A 12,034-nucleotide genomic window follows, 5' to 3' on the forward strand; every position below is an offset into this window, starting at 1 on the left:
ACACATGTAATCTAGTTTGGTCTTTATGTGATACTCTGTAGTTGACTTGTATAGTGGTCTAACACAATAGTCTTAGACTACACTTGAGGGACAATAGTAAATAGCTTGACATTCAAGGAAGGCATATAGTAGACATATATTGCAATTTTAACATGGGCTTAATCTAGATTACTAAAACATACCAGTGAGCATTGCATACTATAATATCGTGATCAATACCAATGGATGCATCGATCATAGACATACATGTGCAAACATGGATAAATTAGCATCATTAGGAAAATAAGGTGATATTTCAGTGGAAGAGTAGCCCTTCCAAAACCAACCAAAGCTTTATTGGAGACATCGACATGATGCACTTGTACTGTACTCTAAGATCACAAAAATACTAAAGACAACATGCAAGGGTATGGATTACGTGAGACCTCTCATAAGAGCCAATATTAAAGGTATCCATCAATACATGATAAAGTATGGCAAGAGATGAAAGCACACATGAACACATGCATTAGTGAGTGGGAGCATGGAAAAATATAGTTTAAAAAAGTAAAAATATAGACTAAAATGATAGATAACATGGCAAAATTGGATAGAATGGAAGAATGAAATGGAAACTTTGAGAAAGTACACTAATATGCATAGTAAACAAAGAAAAGGAAATTGTCGTGTTCAAATCTTAGCTAGATGCTTGTAAGAAAGACATAACAATGTATGAGGAAAAACTTGATACGTAGAAGCCATTGCTATTTACATCAGAATTGAAAAAAGAGATGGAATGTCTTAAGAATGACATGTATACATGGGCAAACATAGTTGAAGGAGTAAGAAAGAAGATGGAAATAATGGAACATGTCACTAAAGAAAACGCCTTGTAGTAGGACGAGCTAAAAAAGACACCCCACAAGAAGATGCGATAGTCTTGAGTTAAAAAAAAAGGGAAAGAGAAACATCCATTCTAAATTCATGGTGAGTGGGAAACCTAATGGATAAGAGAGGGTGTATCCTCATGATGATTAAGTTTGAAAACATGGATTAGAAAAAAAATCCTTCCTCGTAGGGCCCTTGAGGGAGGAAACAAAAATCTTGATGAGGATTTAACACCTACTCAACTAGAATATAGAAAAACCAACATGCCTAGGATATTGGAAGCACCACAATGAGATGAAGTATATAGTGCACAGAGGTGGTGGGGTGATTAATATAGAACATTGATCACAATGATGGCACGTAGCCTATGAGACACTTAGAATGTAAGTAGAATTATAATAGAGCATTTTTATGTTTGGATGGTGGGAATTTTGAGAATATTTCCATATGTTTGAGGGCACAGATCGAGAAGTGCATTCCACTCACAAGCTTGAAAGCTTAGTGTCACTAGAGTTCTAGGAGTGTGGCTATAATTGTTTGAGAGGGTCTCAGAGATGTATATGTGACACCCAAAGATAGAGATGCATGATATATGTGAGCTAGAATACATACAAGGATATTACATGATATCTTCTTCGCTATATGCTAATTTGCCCATGCAAACTCGAGCTATGCTTCAGACATGGATCACCATTTGATGCATTATACGTGGATATCATGAGATATAGTAGCTTGGAGATGTACTATTAGAATTTAGCAGGAGATTTAAATGTATGGCTAGATAGAGTGACTTTTGTATACAAGAGGATGTTGTGTCCAAAGAGACCAATTTAGATGAGGTGGGTCTAAAAGGGATGGCCCATGACAAAGAAGTGAGCATCTATCTGATACACTTGCTAGCTCTAGGAAGCATGCATAGGTGAGGCATTTTCAATGGTGTCTCATTTTGGCCAAGATAAGATGCCTTGACACAATGGAACCACAAACAAGGGGCAAGCATTGTGGCTACATGATATACTAGACATGAGCAACTCTAAGATCTTAAGAAGAATGATTAGGATAGCCATAGATTATGCCAAATTGACGTATACAATCTCTTTTGAGTATATGAGGGACATAGTACCATATCTTCCCACGTACCCTAGACATCACTTTGCAAAGGAGACTTAAAATATATATGGTAGCATTGTGCATGTGCTTGATTTGAGTAGATCCCTAGAATATTGCCACAACTCCCCAAAATGATTGGTATGATAATGAATTTATGGATACCCATGCACACCTAAAGAGATAGATTGCTCTAGACACTTGGACACATTGGCAAGCAATAACACTTTTCAAATGCCTTGTTTGAAAGAAGAAGCAAGACTACATGGCAAAAATTGTGGCAATGATATACTAACTATTTTTTGGATGGCATAGTGAAAGAACACGGAGGATGTTTTATGAGAGATAGCCCCCTATATAGATTACATCGCACAATGTTTAGCATCATTATAGGAGACAATTATATGATGTACCAAGATAGACACCCATACTACCTCCACAACCCTATAGGCCAACACAATGATCCTTTACTTGTAAGGTGGTTGGATAGGCAATCTATAGGCTATGGAATGGAACATAGGATGAAGACGAGAGCAGTTCTCACATGCATCTCACATGCATGTGACACATTGGTACCCATATTGGCATGTATGTTCAATAGAGTAATATGAAGGATTCCATGAAGCATGGCCATTCCATACTATAGTTCCACGCTTTAAGAGTGGTGATACTTTGGACTTTGCTAGCTATAGTACCATCATGATTGGTCTCATATTGGCTAAGGTATACGAATCGATACTGGAGCACGAGCTCAATGCATGACTTGAGATGCAAGGCAAGAAATCATAGGGGCAAGATGGATTTAGATGTGGATTGACCACATTGGACTATATCCTCACACTCACGACAATCATTGATGAGGGTCAAACTTGAGACAATGATTTATTATTGCTTTGTGGGTTTACATTATGCATTTGACACAGTACCTCAAGTACTTTTCTTGTAGAGATTGCAAGTGATTGAAATGCTAAAGGGCATATAATAGGGCATTTATGGATTGTATGGGAGAGTAACAACTTGTATGCACAAACCTAGGGGTATGTTTGAGAGGATTGACAACACCATAGGAGTAAAACAATGATGTCTTCTTTCATCTGCACTATTTTGACTATACGTAAATGAGGCGTCCAAGTGTATTGATAAGGGATGTGGAGCTAGAGCTAGCTTGATTGTAGTGTCAATACCAATACTATTACAGGTTGATGATATTGTACCCATTTCAAACTCATTGGATGGCTTACCATATCACTTAGATGAACTATATATCTTTTACAAAGATAGAGATCTCATAGTGAATCTTGGAACAACCAAAGTCATGGCATTCAATACTTCGGTGGCATGGGTGACTGGATCTATGTATCAATTCACATTTGGGGGAGATATAGTGGAGCATGTAAAGGAATATGTGTACTTGGGAGTCACTTTTTGAGGGGCAATGGAGGCCTACTTGACATGAGGCTAAGCAATACTAGGGGGCTTTCAGAGCTAGTGTCTATACATATAGTTTTAGAAACCTCACATTGATATGGTTATCTAAGATACAACTATACTTCTGTATGGAGCTGAAGTTTGGGGTTGCATCCTATACTATAGATGCTTGAGCCCACTTGTTGAGCAGACTATCTTGCAGAGAGTGATGATATCATGCATGACTAGGAGTAAGCCCTCTACTACACACTCTATTATTAGAACATAGTTAGGGGCAACAACTATGATTGTGGAGGTACTCTTTAGAATGGTAACTTTCTTACATAGGATATGAGAGCTCCTATATCACAAGTATCCTAGACTCGCATCGACCTTTCCTACAGAGTTTGCATACGTAGATGAGAGTGAATGTTGGTACTCATAAATGACAACTTGAATGAGCTTATATAGGTTAGAAATTAGCCATAGTCCCACCCTTTGACTACATCTTAGATTGTCCTATACTTCCCCTTAACCAAATTGAGTTGAATTCAGTCATTAGGTTATTTCATGAGAGGTGAAACAAGGAAACTTGGATCCCATTGCTTACCCCTCTAGAATCGAAGATGGAGTTTTACTAGAGCCACTTTCTACATCTCTTTGAGGATGGATTTATTGTAAGACCATAGTATATGGACATGCATCTCTCCAACTATAGGGAGGTGCTATTGGAAAAATATGCACACCTTCCCATCAATATCTGAGGATAGAGATAGATGGACAAATTTCCCAATATAGGATAGGATATGCTAGCAATAGATAGCCTGAGACAAAGGAGCACTACATATTTAGATGTGTAGTTTACTATGACATATGAAGGAGATATCATTATCTGTTCCATGAGGAATTCAAACCTCTCTATCTTGTCATGGAGTATGAGGATGAGAGATGCCTAGGGCTATTCCTCCTAGAGCCCTAGAGCTATTGCATATAACTACTTTGAGATAAGAGATCAGTTCACCTAGAGAGACTTAGGTGGAGAGCAACGAAGAATTTATTTCATAGATTAGGACAAGCATTACTAGTTCAACAAACACAGAGTCATCTCGCTAGATTGTATTTAGCCCATGTTGAGGAGTCACACTAGTTAGGGCCCATACAATTTGTCAAGCACAAAGACCTCAACCACCTGATAGACAACTAGGGGCCCCCTACTTAAGCTATATTAGAGCCATCAACTTGAGGCACATGAGACTCACCTCTTCACACATCAACAAAGGGGTCCTAGATCACATAGTTGGGATTATGTGTTGATCTTGAGATTTAGAGAGTAGCTATTATAGTTATATATCTTGCATACATAGTTTCTAAACTTAGAGACCTTTAGATGTTAGCCTTATAGTAGGATGCATTTTCCTTTCACTTCATGATGCTATGACATTGGACATACATGTACATTGGTCTTGTCTAATAGGTCACCACGCACGCACGCATGGCACGCACGAGCGCGCGCACGCATGGCACACACGCGCGCGCGCGCGCGCGCGCGCGCACACACACACACACACACACACACACACACACACACACACACACACACACACACACACACACACACACACACACACACACACACACACACACACACACACACACACACACACACACACACACACACACACACACACACACACACACACACACACACACACACACACACACACACACACACACACACACACACACACACACATGTGCACGCACACAGAGCCACTTCAAAGTAGCAAAACAAATTGTCATATGCCAAGAAACCAAGTTCTCTCTAGGGAGAAGGCCAACATGTTAAATAAGATCCAATTGCCAATGGAGAAGACCCTTTGAGCTTAGAAATATGACTTTGGCTAATGGACATGAAATCAATCCATGGTGAGAAGATTTCACATGTGTAGAAAAGAAACAATTGCCGATTGAAATATAATACCGAGAAAGAGTCGAGGCAAGGGGTAGGCCACTGTTCAACATTTTCCAAAGAAAAACTTTACATTTGAATGGAGTCTTCTTGAGCTATCATCCATAATAGTCAATTTCCACCATGTCTTGTGTTATGTAGTCCCCAAAAAATATTGGCATTAGTGACCAAACCAATGGTGATATCTAAAGATAAGGTGATATGTCTGGTTAATCGATGCCCCCTCTAGTCTTAGCTAACCTACAAGATTCCAAATTTGCTAAGGATGATTTGAATCATGGGCAAGGAAGGGTTGTCAATCTTGCAACTACATTGAGATCTTGCTCCATAAATCACAATATCCATGAGAGCTCCAAAAAACCTATCTAGCTATGGAGAAGGACATCATCACACTAGAGTTGATAGAGTCGCATCTTCAATAGAAACCAAGCCAATTAAGCTTAGACAGGCCATTCAAATAAAGTTGGGCTGGCTATCTTGTTTCCCTTTCCAAGAGAGTAGTTGAGACACAGCCAACAATTCAAGTTGCACTGAATTAACATATAATCTATCCTCTTCTTGATGCCAATTCACCTATTGAAGGACCACCTTCCATGAGTACACCAAATGGGTCACTAGAACAGAATAAGAAATCAAAAGCTAGGATTCAACGTTCAGTATATGCCACAATAAACCTTAAATTTTAGTATTTCCATGCACAAATTTCTTGATCTTCAAGAAAAAAGTGAATAATAGAGAGCCATGGCTAATGCATTGCTTGAAACAGTCTTGAGACCAATGGAGAGCAACCATCATCCATGCTTTTTAGAGCACAAACATAACTCTAAGAAATCCAAGGAATACCAAGATGCATAGAGTCCTTTTTCCATAGCATAAAATGGATATGCTTGGTAAGGTTGTACCTATGGCCCAAGGTAAGCGTAGGAAAAAATAATTAAATCTCAGTAGCATAATACTTTGTGCCACTTCAAGATGCACATGAAATGGCCAAGCTTGAGATTTTGAAAAAAGAAACTTAGCTTCCAACTTTTGAGGCATCCATTCTATTAAATTTTTGGGTTGAATAAATACCCAAAAAGGGTAACCTATATGCCACACAATATTGAGTGGAATCACTTCAACTTGACACCCCAAGGCATGTAGATCTGATTCAGTGTAGCTAATGAGAGATGATTTAGTGACATTAATATGGAGGCCCAAAGCATGATCAAATAAACATCCAATACCTTGTAGAGATTACCTCTATCTACTTCCAATAACATAAAGTGTCATTAGCTAATGCTTTTCTAATAAAATATTGATTCACAGGACCGAGATAAATCAACTCACTACTCTTTGTTAACTAGATGCAATAACAAAAAGAGAACCAGATGGGTAGTAGGGGTTAAAAATAGGGGATTGAGAGGACAACCTATTTGATCGTGCAAGAGTAAAGGGCTTAGTAACACCACAATTTAACATGGCACGTAAAGAAATGTCACTATTAATAGTGTACATCGATAGGGATATGTATGGTCCAAAACCTATGGTTTGCATAAGCTCCATAAGGAAAGACCGGTCCAAGTAATCCAATGCCTTGTACAAATCCAATTGGACTAGAATAACCTCCAAATTGGAATATTGGGTACAATCTATGCCCATATATACATTTAGGATATTATAATATATTCTTGATCTTAATGAACCCATGCTAATGGGGATGCACAATGCCAAGAAGGTGCTTATGGTGGGAATTAGCCAATACACTTGAGAATATATTATATGTAGTACCCATAAAGGAGTTCGATTGCTAATGTTTGAGCATTGAGGGAGAGGGGACTTTGGTGATCAACCTAATAACCCTCTTTCTAGGATGTAGGCATGATTCTAATAAACCAAACCTCTTGACATGTAATGGTTTGACCAAATGGGTAATCAAGTCTCGAAAAATTTATATGTAAGACTATTTAATTGGAGCTTTTATTATTGGGCAAGTGCAATAAGACATCCATAATCTCACGTTCATGAATATTAGCCCCTATAGTAGCATTGGCATTAGGGGAAACCTCATCCCTAATCAAGTGTAGATAATGTGATCAAAAGGGGTTTGTCTTGGACTAAGAAGATCTAGAAAAATTTTTCTGCACATATGAACAATGAACTAGGGTTCTGCAACCATCTAAGCATCAACATTGTGCAGTTTCACCATGTTCTTTTCCAAGAAAGAAATGCATGCAAACCATAAAGGAATATATGGGATTGGTAGACAATGGAGCTATGGAAGCATCATTTGGAGATTCAAGAAATATGAAGTGAACCAAAGCCAGTAATTTCTCTGTAGCATGCATAGGTGGCTTGCAAATCAAAGCATGATGAGTCCCATATTCTATGGAAACCCTTTGCACATTTTGAATCAACTATTCAAAGGAGGCATTGGCTATGCATGGAAAGTCTCAAAAACCTATTAATCAATAGCTCCATGTGACCATTGAAGATTGCATAGCTCAAAGAGTAGGAATCAAAACACAAAGGAGGCTTACTTGAAAGTTGTGCATAGGGGCTAATGGGCTATCTAACCATGTCATACTGCAGAGGAAAGTCATTCGATAAAGTGTATTGCTGCACTACTCTCTAGAATCTTTGGGAAGAAAACATCATCGTGCATAACATATATGTAATCCAAGTGAGTCCATGTTACCATGTGATGCACTAAATGAAAGGTAAAGCCTGAAGCTGATGGGCAACTAGAGATCCTAGTTGAGAGTAGCTAGTGCAAAATCATCCCAAACATGGCTCTCTAGTGCATCTATTGCTAATTGCTTGTCAGAAGTAGACTACAAAGGGTCAACATACATATTGAAGTCAAACATGAGCAAGCTAGGTCTACAAATGGATATACTTACTTTCATGCAATCCCATAAGTCACCTCAATGCAAGGAACGATCCAATGCATAGACCCCAATAGCCATAGTACTTGGTCTTCAAACATAAAATTACTTATCAAAAAATAGCCAAAAGACACATCGCTTTTAACGAGCATTGATTGAAATCTCTCATGAACAACCATGAGGATGGTAGACTAATGCATTGTAATGCTTGAGCATAAAACAATTGAAACCCATGTCATTCAATAATTCTACTTGCTTCATTGTGACTCTTATAGTTAGTAGAAACAATAGATGCATTTTGCACATGCCATACTATTCGCTACAAGAGAAAATCTCACAAACATTTTGAGTGCCAATCTTCATAAACTAGTAAAAGAAAGATAAGTCTTGATGCTAATCATGCCTTGATTTAACTTTTTCTATCAACATCTCAAGTAACCCATCATCCAAAAAATCAATCATCACTATAAAGGCAGTTTTCCCATGACTCTTAGACTTGGATGAGGAGGGCTTATCCTTATTTTGGAGTTCAAGTGTGAGTATCATTGATCCCATAGTGTAGTTAACTTTACCTACTTATCAAGTGCTAGATGTGTAGGTGGATTCCACGATCACTTGGCATGTGCTCACAAATGTGCAAGTGACTTAGAACCAAATGGAGCCATAGTAGGTGCATTTGGCACATGTGGAGACTTATCTTTTCAATGTCTTTTCAATACATGTACATATGAAAGGACCCTAGGCACTTATTGATAGGCTAGTTGATTGCTAAACATTGATCTTCTTGGGTTTTTAATTCTAAAAATAAATCCAACCCATCTCATTAGGAACCAAAGATAACACATGCTACTTGCCCTTAGCCAATGCATGCCATGCAATTAAATCTCAACCAATTAGGCCTCTTCGTGTAGTGTCCCACAACATACACACATGGTTTTTGTTGGTTGCCCTTATACTTGGAGGTACCAAAATAGTGTAAATAACTACTACTATATTCTTTAACAAAGGCTAATAAACATTTAGGCAATATTCAACCTCAACCAATTTTGAATATTTCTATTTAAGAAAACATTTAAAATCATCCATGCATCTCCATGGCACCACATGCATTAGCTTTCTATCAAATAAGAGAGGCCACTTGAACAAATCATCATGGTTATTTATTTATTTTAGCACAACCTCATAGAAGTCTCGAGGACTCATAAATATCTCTTATACACAATCCTGCTACAAGATGGATGCCATCTATTGGCAAATCCAAGAAAGCACCAAAATTTAACATGTGGAAAATTGAGTTGCATATTTTTTCAAATTGAAATTTTCTACTTTTTCCCTTTACTCCATATGAATGTTTGAATTTTGCCCTAGAAGTGGGTTTTGACATCATCTTGTTCGTCCCTTGCAATTGGATATAGTTCCTTTCTATAGCATTCCATTTTGAGCTTTGGTTTTAATTTTTAAAGCGTTTTGTGTGTTTTTCATTCCATTCGAACAAATGTTTGTCCATATTTTTTATTATTAATTCTCCTTTTCTTTTTCTTCCAAAAATTATTATCATATTTTTTAAATTTTTATTCACTAGTATAATGTTTGGTTCCTATTTTGGCAAAATCTTTTACTTGTTTTAAATTTTTGACTTACATTATTAGAAAAATAAAAACAAAAAAGAAAACCAAACAAAAATAATCCTCATAAGCACCCCTTTTGGGATTGCCTTCCTATTATTTAGGCATGGTTGAGATGGTTCCATTTTTTAAAAGCACAAATAAAATGATTTATTACTTTGTTTAAGTAATTGGCTAGTTAATTAACTAATTACTTTATTTATTTTGAACCTAACTACATTTCTCTTGCCTCCCTATCCCTCTCGTTATCCAGTCATGTGTGTGCACATGTGCGCGTGTGCATATGCTCCAATCCCCTTCTTCCTCTCCCCTCCTCCCTCTCCGGCCACATCACCATTACTATGTGGAGTCTACCTATCGCCGCATAAAACATTGCCACCATGCCACCTAGTTTGCCTTGTGTGTCTTGTTTTGTTGTGCCCATCCTGTCACCTTTGCATTGTTTGACTTTTGGGTTTCCACTTGCACTACTATTGTTTCAACCTCCTTTGCCTCCTCCTCATCCCCTCTCTCCTTAGCTGCTCGCATCTCTTCCTCTTTCCCTATCTCCTCAACCTCGTCCTTCCATCGCCGCCTCCTTCTTCCTTCGTCAACCTCCTCCTCTTGTGCTTCTTCCTTCTCCCTACCTCTTTAACCTTCTCCTGCCTCCCACTCTCCTACCACCTCCTCCCAAAACCACCCTCTTTCCCAAAACTACAACTTCAACTAAAACCACTCTCTATAAAAACCGCCAGTACCAAAATCACCCTCTCACCAAAATGTCAGAAGAGGACTAAGAGGTGAGAGAAGAGAGTGCAAAAGAGAGAGAAAAGAGAAGAGAGTAAGTGATAGGAGAGAGAAAGACTAGAAAGATAAGAGAGAGGAGAGAGAAGTCATGAAAGTTGTGAACAAGAAGGTAAGATGAAGAGATTATAATTGCATGAATGAAGTAATGAAAATTTACAAGTCTCAACAACTTATATACCTATCCTAGTGTGACATGGTATTATTAATAAACCATCTAAAAATAAAGTGTCTTCCCAATTTCTTACAATCCATCCCTTCTCGAAGGTTTTTGCCCACAAAAACAAAATTACAATGGCTGAAAGGTTGGGCAGAACAAAGTACTACTCTGTTTACAACCATATAAATAAGGGGAAATGAATGAGAAAAATAAAATCTTTGATTGAAATGAAGACACAAGTAAAATTCTCTATCGCGTATACCATCTGGATGTCTTTAAAAGAGATTTTGGGCCTTTAAATGTTCAAGAAAAGATCCCTCTAGAGATAGCTTGCTATAATAACAAGCCTTGCTTGACAAAAACTACCATAATTTCTCATAGGGTAGTCCAAATGAGGCGTGCCACACATTGAAACATAACTCTCAAAGAGTACTATAGCGCTATGTAGATGGCATTTTGCTGAAAATTGGGCACAGTAAAAACTATTCTAAAACAGTTTGTTTCTAGGTCCTTTTGCACCAAATTTGGCCCATTTGGAGCTATACTTTAGTGAAAATAGTGTCAAGCCTCCAAGAAGCTTCCTTGAGTGACAATCCTCTCCAGTTAATCAAGTACTCAATGATAGATCTAGAGTGAAGCTTCTTGTCACGCTATCCTATGATTTCCATAGGGATATACTATATGAGACCTTCATCAATGAGACGTAGCTCATCTATTGTATCAACATGGGTGCCATAAAATGGATTGAGATAACCAAAATGAAACACATTGTAAATCTTAGTGACAGAGGGTAGTTTGAGTCTATATGCCCAAGTCTCCTATGTGCTTCAATATCCTATATGGTCCATAAAACCTATAAGTAATTTTGTTGCTCGAACCATCTTTCAAGGTAGAGTAATGACACTTGGGTACATTCAACAAAACCAACTCTCCTTCTTGGAACTCCATAGGACGTTTCTTCTCACTAGTATAAACCTTCATCTATTCTTTATCTTTGCTAAGATTCACTTTCCATTTCCAAAGAAGGGTCTACATCCTCTCTAATTCTTCTTTCCTATGAGGGTTATCTTTTCATTGAAAAGAGCTATGGGAAGGGACACACTAGCCATACATGCCTCAAAGGGAGAAACTTTGATACTAGCATGGGTAGAGTTTTCATAAGGAAACTCAACTAATTGTAGTTCAGAGTCCTACACATCCTGCACATCATGATAGAAATGGTGAAGGAAGGTCTCTAACTAGTTATTAA

Source organism: Lygodium microphyllum, chromosome 7 (assembly GCF_053477565.2).
Source record: "Lygodium microphyllum isolate KBCC chromosome 7, Lygodium_microphyllum_v1.1.10, whole genome shotgun sequence".
NCBI lineage: Eukaryota > Viridiplantae > Streptophyta > Polypodiopsida > Schizaeales > Lygodiaceae > Lygodium > Lygodium microphyllum.